This window comes from Pelodiscus sinensis, chromosome 18 (assembly GCF_049634645.1).
Source record: "Pelodiscus sinensis isolate JC-2024 chromosome 18, ASM4963464v1, whole genome shotgun sequence".
NCBI lineage: Eukaryota > Metazoa > Chordata > Testudines > Trionychidae > Pelodiscus > Pelodiscus sinensis.
In genome coordinates, this window is record NC_134728.1 from 9,947,855 (window position 1) to 9,967,543 (window position 19,689).

The following is a 19,689-nucleotide window of genomic DNA, read 5'->3' on the forward strand; positions in this document are numbered from 1 at the left end:
GAGAGTGAACAGAACAAGTAATCATCAAATGATCCAATCCCTATCACCCATTCCCATCCCTGACACACAAAGGCTAGAGACAGCATCCCTGCCCATTCTGAACAATAACCATTGATGGATCTATCCTTCATGAATTTATCTAGTTCTTTTTTGAAATTTGTTAAACTCCTGGTCTTCACAACCTTCTCTGGCAAGGAGTTCCACAGATTAGATATCACACTACTTGATTTACAGGTACACAGCTGGATCTGCACCAGCACATCACTGCAGATTTGAATTATACAAAAAGCACGTAAAAATAAAGTGGTTACCATTTTAAAATCTGTACCTTACTGCTAAGTGGGTACTGACCTTGGCTGTGATAATGTTTCCTTGTATCTCCAAAATGCCTACTGACCTTGATTCTGTTTCACATATTTGAGAAAAGTCTGAATAAAAATGTTTAGCACCGACCTTAAAGATTATCTATTTTTCAAAATAATTAGCCCATTTTCCATCAAAAAATTTCAAAATGAGAAGTAGCTTTAGCAAGTGATGAATAAACAAACAGAATCATAGTATGACTCTTAGGGTATGTCTACATAGCAGGGCTACAGTCAAGTTAAACTAAGCAAATTCAGCTACATCAACTGTGTAGCTTAAGTCGAAATAGCTTAATTCAGCTTTTGGCTCAGTCTACACAGAAGGAAGTCGAAGGAAGAGCACTCTTCCTTCGACTTCCCTTACTCTGCATGAAATGAGGACTATCATGAGTCAGAATCAGAAGTCCTCCAGCTCAACATTATTTCCAAATAAAGGCTTGTAGTGTAGATGCGCACTATGGTATTTTGGAAGAAAATGCTACTGTGTAGATGTACCATTAGAGACGTACTCTTACGATAAAGTGGGTACTGTTGAAGTTATTCTTAGCAACCCATGCCTTAAGTACAATATTTCCAGTAGGATACTCCTACTTTAACACCACAGGTGCTATTCCCTCAACCACTGACAGGAGGCAATATTAAATAAAGAAAATAATCAGAAATGTGTGTATTTAAATTAGGCTTATCAGATGCTAGCCATGGGAAAATCTATATTTTTAATTGGCTTCCAGTTTCCAAATGGGGTTCCTCAAAGAAGCAAGTATTTGGATCAGTTTACATAATTGCCATGTGAGTGTGGGGACAGATTATGAAAGAGTGGTCAAATAATTTGTGCTCTGTTGATTTTACACATTGGAACTCTTCTGAACTAAAGACAGACTTGAGAATTAACACAAATCCCAAAGCTCTGTGTATACGGAAATAATTAGTGCCTGCTCGGTAAGGCAGTTCCAGCCTTTTTAGTCTTTGCTGGCAGGTGACTAGACAGTGACAAGCTTTTTTGCTGCCCTGATGATGTTTTCTTACATTAGAATAAAGTGTCGAAGTGTCTCTGAATTCGGTATGCAGAATTTTAAAAAGAGCTTCACAACAATCTGATTTATAAAATCCCAACAAGTCTTTTTCATCTTCATTTGTTGATGATGTGTTCTAGCGGCCTTAATTTCTCTTGTGTTGTTTAAATAAGTTGTACATGTTTTTCGGCTGTTTTAAAAGCTGCGAGACAAATGTTGTAACAAAGTCTGGTGAGAATGAATGCCAGACCTGTTCATTCTTCTGACTGAAATATTCAGGAATAGCAGCAATGATCAACTATAAACACCGGCAAGCTAGCATGTTATTTTGAACCTGCAAGGATTTAAAGCCCAACTCAAATGTGGAGTGTAAATACAGAAGCTTAATTATACTAATTGCTCATAAAAATTCCCCATTTTATTTTTGCCAGGAAATCTTTTTCCATTTAGTTAACAACTGCTCATTCCCCCTTGGATTCATGGAATCTGAGCACTTCATGACCATCAGTATATTAATCCTCTCAGCATCCAGGTGAGATACTATTATTCCCATTTTACACTTGGGGAACTGAGGGACAGAGAAACTTGCCTGAGGTCAAGGTGGGGTGTCAGTACCAAAGAAGGAACTTGAACACAGGTGTAATATCATTTGGAGTTACAGAGAATAGGAAGAAATTGCTTGAAACACGGAGAGTTGTAGCGGTTGCAAGTTGCCATTTTATTCCATAACACAGAACTAGAACCAGCCAAAAGAGGCTGGGCTGACCCCTTATCAGGGCTGTTCCCCACTCTGGCATTCCAAGAAGGTGGGGCTCACAAGAGAGCTTCAAAACCTTGCCTCTAAAGGCTTTGGATACAAAAACCTCTCCTCTCCCCATCCTCCGAATCATAATACAAAGATTCTTGGGAACTACTGCCATCATCAAGTGCTTTTTCCCTAAAACCAGGAGTGAACACTTGAAATCATCCCCTGGGGTACCCCAAAAGAGCTTGCAAGAAAGAACAGAGAAAAACAAGTTGCAGTCTCTGGTAGCTGACCCCTCAGTCAGAGGCATGCGCAAACACACAGACAGACCTTCCAGGATGCAGGAATCAAATCATCACCTTAAAAGAAGTGATTTTTTATTACAAAAGATAAACTTGGTAAATCATACTTGGTTGCTAGATGTTACAGAGCAACTAAAGAAAACAAATTAAAAAAACAGAGAAAAGTCTTTGCACAATGCTTAGATGGTAGTAAATGGGGAGGGGAGGTATAGATTCACACAGAGCAGTTCAAGCCAAACCACAAAATAAAGAAAAAATTACCCTGAATGCGACTGGATTCACTTTTCCCTTTACTTCTAATTTTCTCTTTATTCAGTTCTCTCCCATGCCCTGAACTCCGTGGGGGCATGGTGGTCCTGCCTGGGTTTAAATCATTTTGTGTCTCTCAACTCCTGGTTTATCTCTCTTACACAAAGAAAGCAGGCAGGGAACCTATAGCCAATTCAAATTTCAACCCTCTATCTCAATTGGTTCTCCCGGCCTCCTGGTAGGTAGCTTTGCTAGCTACCTGACTTAAACTCTTAGTCACTGGGTGCTGATTAGCACTACTTCTGTCCATTATACCTCTAATGACCTAACTCAGTTACTATAACAACAAGATCTGTATCTATGACAGCCCAGTACCGTGCACAACAACAGGTCTCCACAGGCTGAAGCTAACTGCCTAACCATCCTTCCTATTCCCTCTGCTAACACTAAGCATTCTGTTCCATTTGTCCCACCAGTGCATTTTCTTTCAGGCCATATTCTGAGCCAGGTTCTCCATTCTGCCGGAGCGGCGTTTGTTGCGGGAAGAGGGGAAGGCGTGATGGTGGATACAAAGCGGCTCTCTGTGCTATCAGCCAAACCCCACCACAATGCTACTCTACACTGAGGCCTACCGAAAGACAACAGCATCCCATCCACATAGGCCTACCAATGGGGAGGAAGGAAGGGGGCATCTGCCCTGGGACCCAGTGATTCAAAAGGGCCTGGAGTTGCTGGCTGCTGCCACTTCCACAGTAGTATCAGCGGTAGCCGGGAACCCTGGTCCCTTTAAATGCTGCCGGAGCCCCAGGCAGTGCTCTCTAGACATAAGAGCATAAGAACGGCTGTACTGGGCCAGACCAAAGGTCCATCTAGCTCAGTATCCTGTCTGCCGACAGTGGCCAGTACCAGGTGCCCCACAGAGGGTGGACCAAAGACAATGATCAAGCGATTTGTCTCCTGCCATCCCTCTCCAGCCTCTGACAAACAGTGCTCTGTCCTGGGGAAAGCTAACCCCAGCCCTGCCCCTTCTGCCCAAAGCCCTGCTCCTTTTGGGGGAACAGAGCCACCTCCCTTCCCCATCTTGCTTAGGGGTCCAGCGAGTCTGTCAACCCCACTGCGCTCACCCACTCTCACTCCTGGCTACATTCCCTGGAGCAGGATAAAGGCCAGAATGGAATGTAGTTTTGGGCCCTCCTGTCTTTTATTTATGTAGGGCCAAATTATGTTGGGGGACAGAGGAAGTACTTCAGTTATAAACACAGGGAGAGACTGCCTCAGGAGCTGCCTCCTCAGCAGCCTGTCCTCTCCTGCAAACAACCAGCTCTGTGGTTCAGGGTAGACAGTGCGTGTGGGGCATCACCCTGCTCTATCATCCTTGACAGAGAGCGATGTAAGCCTATGGGGTGCTATCCCTGTGTTCCCCAAAAAATAGGGACTATGCACATCTCTAGCCTTCATGCTTGGGATGCAGATAGGCAGATGATCACCTTGTGCTCTCCATACTCTGGTGCAATTGAATAAGCAAGAGGAACAATGTGCCACTTAATCTGGGGCCTACATTTGCAATGGTATCTTTTCTTCTGATTCTCTGCACACTTAGGCTACGTCTACACTACGAGTTTTGCTACAAGAGCCTATGCAAATGAAGCGCAGATTAGCATTTTCTCACACTTCATATGCTTAATCTCTTCCGATCCGTTTTTGAGGTAAGGGTTTTTGTGCAAAAACAAGTAGTGTGGACGTTTCCTTTTTGCACAAAACCCCCTTTTTGCATAAGATCCTGTAGACCTTCTTTTTTGAGGCATACGGATCTTGTGTAAATGGGTTTTTTTGAGCAAAATGGCCCCGACTACACTGCTTGTTTTTTTGCAAAAACCTCTTGTGTAAAAAGCCTCAGGCAGAGAATATGCTAATGACAGCATGACAAATGCTAATGAGTGCTTCATTAGCATACTCTGTCGGCAAAAGCCAGAAGTGTAGACATAGCCTAAGGGTATGTCTACACTGCAGAGTTTTTCCAGAAAAACAGCCGTTTTTCTGGAAAAACTACACTTACGTCCACACTGCTATTACATTCTTTCAACAGAAAGTCGAAAGAACCGAGGGGGTTTTCCGACAGTGGTAAACTTCTTTCTACAAAGAAGAAGCTTTTTCAGAAAAAGGTGTGTGCGGACGCAGAAAAGAGTGTTTTTTCAAAAGAAAAGGACTCCAGGAAAAAGTACAGGTGTCCTGGTGGCCACTCCATCCACAGTAATCACAACTGAAATGTGAGATAGCATCCAATCAATGTGGACACTATCTTTTGAAAAAGCAGATTTCTTTTTCATTGTGCTTTTGCTGTGTAGACGCTCTCTTTCAGAAAAAGTTTGTTGGGAAAATCTCTTCCGGAAAAGCTTCTTCCAAAGGAAGCTTGCAGTCTAGAAGTGACTACAAACTCAGGGCACCATTTTGTCCTTTGCAGATCACTACCCTTTAATCACTGAATGGATCTGTCTATTTTAACTATTTATAACAAGGGTGGCCAAACTTACTGTTCTCTGAGCTGCATACGACAAAAAATTTGAGGGCCAGAGTTTGGGGTTTCAGCAGGAACAGGGCTTTCTCCATGGGGCTGAAGGTAAGGTCTGTGGGGGGGATACCATATGCCTGCCCCTAATTTTTGCCAGAGCTGGCTAGCCCCATTTGGTCATGTGATGCTGCCAGACCCTCTGCTTGCACAGCAGATGGTTGAGCTGGCAAACCAGGAACTGCACCTTGAGCAGAGGTGAAAGTAAGTGGGTGAGCCCTAGTGTGCAGGGACCGGGTTGCGATAGGACAGTACCCGTAAGAAATTTGAAGTTACTTTCACCGTTGGCCTTGGGTAGAAAGAGCAGCAAATAGCTGGGAGCTGCAAGGAGAACTACTGTCTCTCCCTGTGGAGCTAAAGCAGCTGTCCCTCCCTGCCTCTCTCAGCTGTGTACCACTTCCTCTCCACACAGAGCTAACACCTGGGAGCTGCAGGGAGGGGAGGTGTCTTGGGGGTATGACTCAAATTGTTGATGGATCAAACATTTAAATTGTGCCCATCACTCCCAGCAGACACCAGTCATCTCTGGCAGAAACCCCTAACCATACCACCCTATGGCAGGTCAGAATCCCAAACATTCTCCAGCCCCCACAGTCTGGTAAGCAGTGAATGGGAAGAGAGTAGGTGAATTGTGAGACATGATTTGGCCATCCCTGATTTATCCCTAATAGCTTGGCATGAAAAGGACACTTCATGGTGTGTTTCAGACAGATCTAGGGCAGGGGTGGGCAATAATTTTTAAGGGGGAGGGCACTCCAAGATTTTGGTAAGTGGTCAAGGGTCGCACTTCTGTGGAGGAGGCGCGGGTTCTGGGATGGTGGGTGGGGTGCAGAAGAGAGCTTGGGACAGAGGACTGGAGTGCAGGAGGGAGTGTGGGTAAAGGAGGGGGTTATGATCTGGGGCAGGGGAGTGGGATGCAGGGTCAGGGAGGGAGTTCTGACCTGGAGGAGGTGGGGAGAGGGGATACAGAGGGTATGGGTGGTGTTTGGGGCAGATAGTTGGGGGGAAAAAGAGGGTGGGGTGCCAGAGGCAGGCTCTGGTGGGGAGGTGCTTACTTAAGTGGCTCCCAACCAGCAGCTCTGCAGGAATCTGAGACAGGCTCCCTGCCTGTGTGCTGGGCGGGCTGTACGACGTGGCTCTGGTCCAGCACAGGGAGAGAGGAGGTTTCATTAGCTGCCCCTGCAATAAGCAAAATTTCTCAGCTCCTGTTGACCAAAAAGCTGAGGGACTTTGCTAGGAGGCGGGGACAGAGCGTGAAGCTTTCTCCTCCCTGCTCAGACAGCATAGCAATTAGCAGCCTGCTGTTTAAAGCGGCTGCAGCTGCTCTGTAGTAAGGGTGCCAGCAAGGCGGCCATGGGCCAGATCTGGCAGCTTGGTGGGCCAGATCCAGCCTGCTAGCTGCCTTTTTCCCACCCGTGAGCTAGGGGAATGTGTCTATCATGGCCTCTTGAGGAACGAAGACAAAGCCCTCCAGACTGTTTCTGCACTTCATTCTGCAACAGAAGGGAAAACACATGCCAAACCAGCAATCTAATTCTGCTTTCTGCCAGTGGTTCCTTTCCATCCTGACTCTTTGGAGGTGGAATTTAAAATGTATACCAAGAGCTGTACGTTGAACAGGCAAATTAGGGCTTCAGCCAAAACACTAAGTCAGTTGTAAGTTAGAAAGGAGACATGGTAATTTGGTAATGGCACCTACTTAGGACACTGATGAATCAGAGAAGTAGATTGGAACGAAAGGTTGGACCAAAGCCCTTAAGTTAAAGGAAGAAAATTCAAGACAAAGTATGGGGTGAAAGGGAAGCTGTTGCAGGGGAGACCATCCTGGAAAGCAATTCTAAAGGGCCCAGGGCTACTGGTCCCCGCCATAGTGGGATGGGAGGTCATGGCATAGCATAGGTGGTGCTAGGGGATGGCTTCCACAGCCCTCCCCCTTCTTCCTGAGGCCCCGCCCCTTCTGGAAGTGCAGCCCCCCCCCCCATTGCCTACTTAAGTTACAGGAGCAACCTGACCCTCCAATCAAATCACTTTACAGCGTCCAGCCCCTTGTTGGGCGTCAGAGCCTATTTTTAAAGTCCATCCAAAACTATGAAAACAACCAAACCTTCAGCCCAGCCAGCCCCAGTGGCCACCTCTTTCTCAAAGACACACCTCAAATGCTGTAATCTTTTCACGCCTCATTGTAGGCTCTTGTGCCTAAAACTGGCCAATGGTAGCTGCAGGGGCAGCACCTACGGACAAGAAAGTGTGCAGGGTTGTCTGGCTGGGCCTCCGTGTAGGAGCTGCAAGGGGGATGTGCTGCTGCTTCTGAGGGGTAGCTTGAGGTAAACTCCACTAGGAGCCGAAACCTTTGAGCCCCTGCACTCCCCTCCACACCCTACATTTCTATGCCAGGCCTGATCCCCCTACTCTCCTCTGAACCACTTGGTTCCAGCCTGGAGCCCCCTCCTGAACCCCAAACCCATCATCCACAGCCCCAGCTCTGATTCTACACCCCCAGCTGGAGCCCTCCTCCTCCTTCTGCACCCCAAGCTTCAATTTTATGATCATTCATGGCACTGCACACAATTTCCATACTGAGATATGGCCCCACTGGCTAAAAGGTTTGACCACCCCTGCTCTAGGTGATGTCCAGAATTTAAAACTAATTTGTCTGCACTCCTGACCCGAGCATATACAACTGCTCTGCTGTAAGGTCTCCACTGTAATTACTCTGTGTTGGTGGGAGAGAGCTCTTCTGCTGGCACAATTAAACCAGCCCTAATGAGTGGTAGTAGTTGCACCAGCAAGAGAATGTCTCCTTCATGAAATGAGATTTACAGGAGCGGTCGACAAAGCCTTCTCCTGTCGACCGATCCATGTCTTGACTCGCGCGCTGTGCCGATGATCTCAGTGTGGCGGCCATGTTTATTTTAATGAAGCCGGAGATATTTAAATCCCAACTTCTTTGACTATGTCGGGTAGCCTAGTTTACATTCCGCTGTCAGCAGAGGCATGTAGTCTGGACCAGTGGTTCTCAACTGTGGGCCATATGTCTCCCCAGGGGCCACGCCCTACCTCTAGGGGGCCACTTGGAAAAAATAGAACATTAGGTAAATTATGTATCTTTTTTTCCCAACTAACAGCAGCTATGAGGGGGGCCACAAGGGTAAACGAGGCTCAGAAGGGGGGGCATGAGCAAAAAAAGGTTGAGAAACACTGGTCTAGACATACCCCCACTGACTTAGCACTGTCTACACCAGTGCTTTTGTGGATGAACGTTTTGTCCATCAGGGGTGTGTTTTTTCACAACCCTCACGGATAAAAGTTTTTACTGACAAAAGTGTTAGTGTGGATGAAGCTTAAGTAAGTTTAGATGACACTACTTAAAAACACCAGAGGTTCCTTGGAGCTCTGGCTTTCCTGGGCTTCTGTTCCAAACTTAGAGATTCCCTTTTTCACATTTTGCACTGGCTGCAAAGGCAAGGAGTACCCACTAGGCTGATGACTGTATTTAAATGCTTGTTATTGTTAGTCTGTGGCTTGTCAAACTTTAATGGGTGGCCTGTTGTGCTAAGCTCAATTCCCATTTACAAAATAGATCTAAGGAGGAAATAACTCACATAAGATGAATGACACTAGGGATTCCAACAACCACAATTACCATCTCAGATTGCAACGGGAAAGCTGTGAGCCACAATCTTTTCACTAGTCCACAAATGAAATCAGTGTGTGTGAAGTAATACCAGCTTTCACCTTCCGCTACACTTAGCAGTAACCAGTCCAGCCAGCTGGCACCTCTCCCCTTCCAACCAACCTGTCTTTGATATCAGTCAGCCTCTGGCTACAGAGACATCTGGAAGTTATTATCCAGCAGAGCGTATCGCAATCTCATTTACATAATATAATATAATATTTTGTGTTCCTGCTTAGCTGAACATTTTGGATCGCGCTAATGTTTGGGTAAATAAACCACCATTCTCTGCATATAAATAATGTTGTGTCTTAAGGTGTATTCTTTAAAGATTATTAATTTTATAGCGATCAGCCCTGGAAATGAAACAAGTCCCATTCACTGCTGAAATATATTATTCTTGCTTTGTAAATAAACAATAACTGTGGTGGGAGGAGAGGTAAAAGTGTTTTCATTTCCAAAATATCAATGTTATTTATGACTTGCTTATGTCTTTCTGATTTGTTAGTCTTATTATTTTCATTGCCTTTTTACAGCTTTGGGTCATACACATTTCTGAAGATAAATAATCGGGGTTTTGTTTTTATTGTCAACCCCAATATTTTACTGAGGTTAGATTAAAAAAAAAAAGACAAGTCTCTCTAGAACAATCCTCAATCCAGTCCTCCAACATATATCTCTTCTTTTTGCATACTTAGATATATTTTGAAACGTGGTACCATTTCCTTTCTCCCAGCATATATATAAATAAAAGTATTTATTCTGAAGCATTTTAGCTGGTTTCCATGGTAGCTATGGGAATGACAGCAGAAAATGCTATTTACCAAACCACAAAATAAAACAATGAAAATATATCTAAGTTCTTTACAGAGAGAGCATGAGAATGAGGCTGGGTAAACATCTGCATGAATTCTGTTCTGAGGAAAAAACATTTTGCTGACATAGGTGATGGTACCAGAAGAACAATAAGCCCCCTTTCTCCAAAATACAACTTTTTTCAGCTATTGATCTTTTAGCAGTGAGAGTGATTTCTTTTTGTTGATGTTTTTTTCCACTCAGCATAATGAAAGTTTTTCAGAACAAAGGGAGAAATTATTTTAGGGTAATTGATTCTCTTGTATTTAGGTCATTGTCGAATTTGCCAAAGTTGAAGATGGGGGTGAGGGAGTGATAGAAAGATGACCCTTCTTATTTTAGACCTTCTTTTACTACAGTCAATTTAGTTTGTGTTGAAACTGTGCAGGTGAAGAATCCAAAATCTGTTTTATTTGCTGTTTTTCTGTTGGAAGTCTATTATGGCTACTTATCAGCCGTATTTACAAATAATTGTAAGCTCTGTGCTGAATTTAATCAAAGATAGCTTCACGTCACGTGCCATTAGCATCAATGCCTAAATTGCTATTCATGAATGATTTGTGTCAAAGCGCTCTGAAAACTGGCATTTTAGCAGCAAGATGTTCCTGTGTGTATAGTGCTTCAGCAGGGGCATTAAATTAATGTGTTTGCAGAGAAGCTACTAACTGACAATAAGACGTGATTTTGGCAGTGTATTTCCACTTTAAAGATAATGAACAGTATTCAGATACAGAGAAGATCCCCTTCTGCGCCTAAAACTATATTAATAATTTCTGGTACAAAAAGGAAAAGGGGAACCAATCCAGTCTGGATATTTCAAGTGCCAAATCAAGCTGTTTGATTATTGCTATTTACAAAAGCAAACAACAGAATCTCTGTATTTGTGACCTTTATCAAATCTGGCTACACACAGTCAAGAATGTTATGTTTGGTTAGGAACTCATTAAACCAAATTACCTCTCCGTTTATAGAAACCATACAATTACAATATAAAACATTTTTAATTAAATCAGCTAGTTAAGCAAAAATTCATTACTTTATCTTTTTTTTTTTTATCAGTTAACGGCGTGGCTGCATAGAACAGATCACATTAGAGTCAATTAGTAAGAAAAATTGTCAGATTTGGCAAGCCACACAGACTTTCAGAACACATCGGCTGACAGGAAAAAGTTTGAACAAGATTCTAAGAGAGCCATCTCCCTTAAAGGAGACAGTGCCCTGCAATATCAACACACATGGATTATGCATGCTGAATCTGTCACCGGAATGAACAAACTGGTGTGTATAGGTGACCAGCAGTATGCACATGCTATTTGTGCACGAAAGATGGTGTGTGTATGCAAATGTAGGATTCTCCAGTCACGACAAATATGTGTCCACACGGCTTTTGAAATTTGGTTCCATCTAACTAATAACGCCAATGCACTTAGCTTTGTGGAGAACTACAAAAGTTTCTAATATTGTAAGAAAAAGTAAGAAGAGTATCAGATCCATCTGAAAGCACAAGAAGGGATTTTTAGGAAGGCAGAATGCCCATCTATATGATTCACTCTCCTCCCCAAACAATGCTGTTGCCAACTTTGTACTTCCTGAAAACTGGACTCCCCCTTGCTCTGCCTGTTCTTTGGGCCGCACCTCCTGATCCATCTCTTTCCCTGAGGTCGCTTCCCCCCTTGCTCCTCTCCCTCTCCTTCCTCCTTGCTGGATCCTCTGCCTCTTCCTCCCCCCTAGCTGGGCTCCAGCTGCTCCAGGACTGAGGCAGAAGCTACAGCCTGACCTGGAGCCTGCTGCCTGCTAGCGAGAAGAGGTGGGCCAAGCTGAGCAGAGGCTGGTTTATGACCCGACACCTTCCTCTACCTGCAGTGATCAGACACTGCCAGGTCCCCTTGGTTGAAAACTGAACACCTGGCAACCCTAGGAGGGGCAAATTTCATTGCCTTGTTGCCCATGTCCTCCACACATGGGCAGAGCTGGAATAACATTTTGTGGGCTCGGCGCCAAACATAGTTGTAGGCCCCCATCTGATCGTTATCAGCCCCTTCCAAGTGTGGGCCTGGTGTGGCAGTGCCATTTGATCCCATGGGTATACCGAGAACTGAATCTTGGAACTTCCTCAGGCTCTCTCATTGAGCTGTACACCCATGCGGGCTTGCCAGTGTCCATAGTGAGCAAAAATTTCATCGAGATCGGGGGAAACTCCCCACAGATTTATCTTCTTCCTCATTCAGACGTTTTATAGCCATGTAGGACCACTCTATTCCACCAGTCACTGTATGTGGCCCAGGTCTCAGCTCCATAAAGTTCCCAGGCAGCAGAGAGCTGATCTTTTCTGACAAATCCTTCCCTCGGTACCCATTCTGCCGTTTGAGCAAGCCACTTGCAAACATCATTTCCCCAAAGTGAGCACCCAGCCCTTAGGAATCTGGTTACGAAAGGAAGGCATTTCTGAGTTCAGACTTCAAGGGATTCAAAGATATGGGTGGAGAAGACTGGTGTGATGGATAGAAATGAGGGCTCAGTACCAGCATTTGGGATGAATATAGAATCATCCATACTCTTTAGGAAGATTTCAGGATCTGCATATATGAAACAGGGGGTATTCTGAAGACTGACATCTTCAGCTGTATTGCTGTTTGCAAGCACATAGTTTTCATCTCTTGCATCTGGTTAATTGAATATGCATTTGATATAAAAAAAACATAGTGCTTGTTCTTAGAAAAGCCAACAATGCACAGCTAATTCCAGATAAGTAAAGCCAGTAAGCTGACTTTGTTTTCTTCTGGAATATTATCCCACTCAAGTTTATCTTTTCATAAATGCTGACGTGAGCTATAAGGGCCTAATATTAGTTCCATAAACAACAATTTCTTGTTTGCAAACTATACCCATAGGTCCCATTGACACTTTCAATTGCAACAGCCAGTCAGATGAGAACAGTGTGAAAAACTTTATCTTAAGTATTTACTGTTATGCTAGAATATCGCTCGGATTCCTCTGGGGTAATTCAGCACTCCAGTGGGAAATATGTGACCTCATTTGCATTTTCTAATTGAATTGCTATCAGGTTTCCTGCAAGACTGAACCAAAAAAAAAAAAAGTTCCTACAGTTACTAACATCACTTGTGCTCACCAGAAAAAAGTTTACCTTCAAGAGAGAAAATAATTCTTTATGGTTCGTAAAATGACTTGTTTTTTATATGTAAGCCTCTTTGCTATCAAACTTAAGATTCTGTAGTTAAAATTCTTGTATTACAGTAGTCAACACTGAAAATCTGCCAGGCCAGCTATGCCTAGGATAAGTAGCTTTTACCACATGTTTATGCAATGTTCCCTATAGCGCCTTCAAGAATGAGGTAACGTTATCTCTAAGGTAATTAGCAAATATTTAGGGTGTTAAAACAAAAGAGAAGAAACAGAGGAAATAGTATAAGTGTTGTTCAATTTTAAAACATCAGCTTCCACCAAGAGTAAAAGTGCTACTGTTACTGAGATACGTGGATAACAACATCTCTGACTCTCCAGCAAACAGACTGCAGCAGCAACACAGTTTTCTGAATTCTATGACATCCTCATTGGAGAGCAGCAGTCTACCTGCACGCTGTCCATTGTGAAGGCTCCTCCAATACTACAATCTTTCTGTCTAAGCTCCATCTATAGCCCCTGTTGTCACAGTATCTGAGAACCTCCCAATCTTTAATGAATAAATCCTGACACCAGTGCAGGGCTGTGCTCTTAACTCCATTTTACAGGCAGGGTGTTGAGGCAAAACAAGTATGTGGCTTGTCCAAGAGCCCACACATGGCAGAGCAGGGATCTAAACCTGTGTCTCATCGGTTGCAGACTTGTACCCTAACCACTGCGTCCAGTCCTCCCCCCTCTTTGCACTGTAGTAACCATTAGGACAAGATGGCTTTCATAGACATGCACAGCACATTTCATTAGGGTGTGCACCCAAAGAATTTTTTTAAATGTCTCTTTGACTCCCATTAGCCACACCCTCTGACCCCCATTAGCCACACCTCTGGAGGTAACACTTTCGAGGCAATATGGACATATGACCATAAATAAAAAGTGTCATGTGACTCCCCCCCCAAAGGCTTTTCCCACCATCCTCTTACCAACAGGGATTGGTTTGGCCCTCACCAAACCCCCCTCATGCAACTATCCTGCAATTGCATTACCCCAATGTGTGTGACATTAACTCGGGGGGTGGAGAGGCTGGGGGAAGTGTTCCCTATAAGTTTCCTCCCATGAGCACAATCAATTTTGTGTTGTGCACCAGTACTGAGTATGTGGCTTGTTTGGATATGCCCCTGTGGTACCCAAGTTATTAATAAATATCTTATGAACCTCTACCTTTCCCCTCTGCTACTCTGTCTCTTCCGCTTGCTGCATCAGCTCCCCTGGTCCCTGCTGCCCCCCCAACCCCTCACCCACCTCTGCTGTCCTGACTCCTGCCCTTCTCACTGCCCTCAGCCTTCCTGAGACCTGCCCCCCTCCACCAGCCTTTCTTTCCGCCCCGTGCCCACTCCTCCAGTAGCCCCACTCTGATCAGGTGAGCTACCCCTCCTCATCCCCTCTCCTAACACCTCCATCTACACACCTGCCCTGCCTCTCTCCTCTGGTGCTGGTCCCTCCCCTGCAGGTGTCTGACCTTCTGCTGCACCCCCAGAATCCCCTGGTACCTGTACCTTCCCTTATCCCTGCACCCTCCTGGTGCCTCCCCCTTCCCTCACTGCCTCTGTCCCCTTTGCATTCTTTTTCCATGATGCCCACCCCCTCACCACCCTCTGCCCCCATTCCCCTCATGCCCCTGTGTGCCCTCACACGTGCCTTGCTCCATCCCCGCCTTCCTCATGCCCACTCCTTCTTTCAAGCCTTCTCCCAGCACCTCTCCTTCTCCCCTATAGCCCCCAAAGCCCTTCCCCTCTCCTCTCCTAGCATCATCCTGTCCCCCCCTCTCACTGACACCTCCCCTCCTGCCCTTTTCCTCATTGTCTCCACTTGGCCCCCTGGCATTTGTCTCTCTCCTACACCCTGTCACTTGGTGCCTTCCCCTTTCTTCTCCTGACCTGCCCCCCTCTCCTCAGCACAAGCCCCTTCCTCTCTGACCCTTACCCCCTATTTTTCCCTCCTCTTCCAGCAGCTGCCGACTGGTCTGTAACAGAGTTCTAGGGTCGCCCTGACTGTCACCCTTCTGATACTCCCCCTACTCTGTCTTTCTTAGGTTTCTCAGCCCCCCTTTTGGGCCACCCTGCAGTCTCTGGTTCCCAAAGTCCCGGCAGTCCCCATCACTTGGTGCTTGCACCGGGTCCGACTCGTAGGGTTGCCAGGTAGACCCTCCCCCAAAAAAACAGACACACTTGATCTTGGGGTGGGGAGAAGGAAGAGGGACTGGCTGGGGGACTGGGACTGGCTGGGGGGCAGGGACTGGCCAGGGGAAGAGAGGGGCCGGGGGAAGAGAGGATGGGAAGCAGCTTGGGGAGTGGGGTGGGAGCTAGCCGTGCTGCCCCCGACCCCGGCCCCCTCCCCAAGGCCATCCACGCTGCCCCCTCCCCCCTTTCTTCCCCTCCCCTCCCCTCAGCCAGCCACACTGCCCCCAACCCCCTCCCCCCCCGAGGCCAGCCACGCTGCCCCCGACCTCGGCCCCTCCCCGAGGCCAGCCGCACTGCACCCGATCTCCTGCCCAGGGCATCCTCCTGCCTTCCCGCCTGGGGTTTAAACTCACCTCGCTTGATGGGGCGGCCGGGTGACGTTGCTGCATCCCTGCCGCCTCTTTCCATTGGGTCCTAAGACCCGCTGGTTTTGGCAGCGCATGCGCGGCAAACCCGGCGCAGTGTTTGTTCCCCAGAGCGCTGAAGCAGTGCTCCTTCACTCACGCCTCCTGTGAAACATTAGGGTGTGCCTGGGCACACCCGGCACATCCTGTGCGCACGCCTATGATGGCTTTTAAAGAGGAATCTCTCTAGACAGGCCAAATAATTTTTGGAATTTTCAGGGCTGGTAAGAGACATTGCTTAGCCCTGGGCAATGGGGGAGGAGGGGCTTGGCTCTGGGCCCATAAAAGGGGTGGGGTCTTGAGAAGAAGGGGTGGGGCTAGGAGCTAGCCTCTGCCAGCCAGCCCTCAGTGCTGCCACTGTGCAGGGCTCTGGCAGCAATTTAAAAGGGCCCCGCGTTCTGGGCTCTGTAAGTTGCTGGGCCCCAGGATATCTGCCCCCTTTGCCTGTTGGTGGCCCTGGGAAATTTAATTCACGGATAATTCTGAGCCAAATTTTGTTTTCTCCTTTTAATTTAGTGAGGAAGTGGAGCAGAGGGATATTGCAATTCTCTTTTGTCTAGTCAGGGCCAGCCTTAGGGAAAATGGGCAAACTTGTGTTTTGGTGCCCCTCACCCTTGTGGGTACAGCATCACCCATTTCCCCTGGCATCCATTGGCTCCCCAACCCCTGCACTCTCATCCTGTGCTCTCTTTACCACTAGCCCCTGCATTGTGCCTCCCTTGCCCTAACCTTTGCACAGTGCCCTCTTCATCCCAACCCCTGCACTTTCCTCCCACTTGAGCCCCCAATCCCAGTCCTGCACTTCCAGCATGTCCTGCCACACTGCTCCTCGGCCCAGTACCCTCCACCCCCTTTGTACAGCAACACCTATGCCCAGTTGCTCCTTATCCTCTGGCTATGGCACCCTGGGCATGGGTCCAGTTTGCCCACCCCTAATGCCAGCTTGTGCCTAGTACAGTAGACTTCCGATAATCTGGCACCTTTGGGATCCAGGCCTTATTTGGCTTGCAATCCCAAGGAGCATGACGAAGTACAGGTCAGTGCTAACCATCTCCACAGGGGATGTCTTTCTGTCAGGGATAAATGCCAGCGAACTTTGACAGCAAGGGACTGGGTAAGAGACTTATCACTAGCTATTTTAATTATCTAGGAGCTACAGATTACTTACACAAAATCTCCCACAGATTTACAAAGTAAAATGGATGATTTTGATTGTCTACGCTAGTGTTTCTCAATAATTGGTCCATGGATCGGTGTCGGTTCCTTAAAATCTCCCACTATTTAGCAAGTCAACAAGTCAGTCCTAAGTAGAAAAGAAGTTGAGTCACAGACCGAATGTAACTGTTCTCAGAAAACGTTATATATATTTATTTGAAGTCTTACAGGCAAATTGGAAAAGTCCCTAAAACAGGTTTTTCTCAAAGCATTTTTGCTCGAGTTGTGTCATACCTTATAAAAGTACATTTCAAGTCTTTTCCTGATACAACCATGAAATGTTGAATATTAGGGTTGTGGTTTGAAACTAGATATTGTTGGTTTTTAGCACCACATTGTTATCTTTGAAAATAATCTCATGATCTTGTTCTTTTCTTTGGTAAACAAAGTCTTATTTTGCTTGCAAAAAGCATAAGGGTTTAAATAAAACACAAGTCAGATGCCTGCGATATGGACCCACAATAAAACTGCCTGTGACCTTGTCATTAGTCTTGTTTTCCACAATTTTTCAGCCTCGAACTACACACTAATAAGGCTTTTTTAGAAAGGAATGATATGAATTTTAAAAAGCTGTAGCTTGTTCTGTTTTGAACCAGAGTTCAGTTTATATTAGCATTAGCAGAATTTTCAATCAAATATTTTACTAAAGCAGAAATGAGCAGTCTCTGGGTTTTCCTTCTGCTGCAATGAGAAGAAAATAGTACAGAGGCAGCATTACTTTGTTCCCTAGTATTTAATCACTGTTAGAGAGAAATGGGTTTTCTTTTGCAGATCTTTGCGATGAATAGATTTCTTGTAATTCACTGGCAACTTTGAATTTTTTAAAATTGCTTTAAACTCAAACACAAAATTATTTTTTTTCCAAAATGTTTAGCCAATCAAAAAGTAAAACAAAATGTGTTCAAATCTAAAATGAAGCATTTTGGTTTGATTTCAGGAGTTTATAGGTTTCTGTTTGGGTTTTCTAAAAAAACATTAAAGACATTTTTGAAAGAAGTTGTCACTGTGAAGCCAAACATTTAAAATGTGTCATTAGGAAAAATGTCAAAATGAAACATTTTGATTTCTTTGGATTATTTTTTTCAACTGAAACCATTCAGTGAAACCAACACAACTTCATGAAGCATTGAGATATATCTGCATTCCTCTCTGAAAAAAATTGCTCCGCTAGATTCTTTTGTTACTAAGTGGCAAACACAGTTGGTATAAAATACAGGGCTTAGTTATGTCTTACAAAAAAAAAAAAAAAAAGGGAGAAATGCCACAGAAGATGGAGGAGGTGGCATATGGCTCAAAGCCCTGTGAAAATCCAGGGGTGAAAATATTCAGTGGCTACAGGACACAACCCCCTCTAAGTGCTTTCCACCAGGTCCCCCAACAGGTGAAAACTGTCCCAGAAAGGACAGAGAGAAAGCAGGATCGGGCATCCTTGGGGAGTTAGAGGCTCTGTCATGAAGCATGTAAGAAGACTTTGGCCTCTCTAAGCTGCCCCTGTGGTGGAGTGGCTCTGGATCATTGTCGTCTACACCAGGTGCTATGGTTGTGAGTCCCTTGCACACGTACACATGCTAGCTCTCATTGACTTAGTGCAGGCATAACAGTTTTAGCAGCGGCAGCACTGGTAATGACAGCGGAGATTCATCTGAGCCATGCATGAAACCGATGAGTCTGTACTCCACACGGCTCGGTCATGGCTCTGCTCCTATAGCTACACAGCTATTTATACACACATACTAGGTCAATCAGAGGTAGCGTGAGTATCATACACACGCAGGTAAATCACAGCTCTCGCTCTCTTAGGCTGTCTAGACTGCAGGGTTTTTTCGAAAAAAGTAGCCTTTTTTTGAAAAAACGTCACCTGTGTCTAGACTACAGCCGCGTTCTTTCGAAATTAAATAGAAAGAACACAGCTTTTCTATTGACAGCAGTACTCCTCATTTCACGAGGAATAACGCCTTTTTTCGAAAGTGCTCTTTTGAAAAAAGGCGCTATGTAATGCAAACAGTGCTTTTTCGAAAGAGAGCAACCAGACTGCCTGGGTGCTCTCTTTCGAAAAAGCAGCTTGCTTTTTCGAAAGTACTGATTGTAGTCTAGATGCTCTTTTTCGAAAAAGCCTCTTTCGAAAGAGACTTGCAGTCTAGACGTAGCCATATTGTCACACATTGTCTAAATGGCATGAGGTAACCCTCAGACTGCAGGGCACGAACTGTTCCTTCCTTAGTCACTAGGTCACCATGTCTTATGAAATTTCCCTAAGTGTCCAATGGTGGTTTTTGGAATGATCTTAGTTTATTTAACTCCATAGAGAAGGGACATTAGTACTCAGCAGACTGGATACCTGCCACAAAGATGCCAAGTTGTTCCTGACTGCCCTTTTGGCCACTGAGGGCACTAGAAAGTGTTGCTTATCAGGCCAGAAATGATGCTCCAACCCTTTTGTCTGTGAAGAAAATGTGCTAAAATGTGCTAGCAGGATCCTCCAGTGTGGGAACACACTCCATTTTTAGGGCTTTTGGGACAGATTGTTTGTTCCGAGAAATGTGTTGTTATAAAGCCATTGTAGAAAACTTCCCGGGTCATTTTGTCTCTTAGCCACATCAGTGGGAACAGAATCAGTGGGGTTATTCCAGATTTACACCACTGCAACAGCACACAATGTGATCCTGTGTGTTTTGAGAAAAGGTTACAGGTAAACTCTGGGGCCATGTCTAGACTGGCATGATTTTCCGAAAATGCTTTTAACGGAAAAGTTTTCCATTAAAAGCATTTGCAGAAAAGAGCGTCTAGATTGGCACGGACACTTTTCCACAAAAGCACTTTTTGCGGAAAAGCATCTGTGCCAATCTAGACGCGCTTTTCCGCAAAAAAGCCCTGATCGCCATTTTCGCGATTGGGGCTTTTTTGCGCAAAATAAATCTGAGCTGTCTACA

General features: G+C 45.3%; 1 protein-coding gene across 1 annotated transcript in view; it reads right to left on the reverse strand.

The window, feature by feature from the left end:
• CDH4 (cadherin 4) overlaps positions 1-19,689 on the reverse strand; it is an 809,637-nt gene that overhangs the window by 282,385 nt on the left and 507,563 nt on the right. The window lies entirely within an intron of this gene.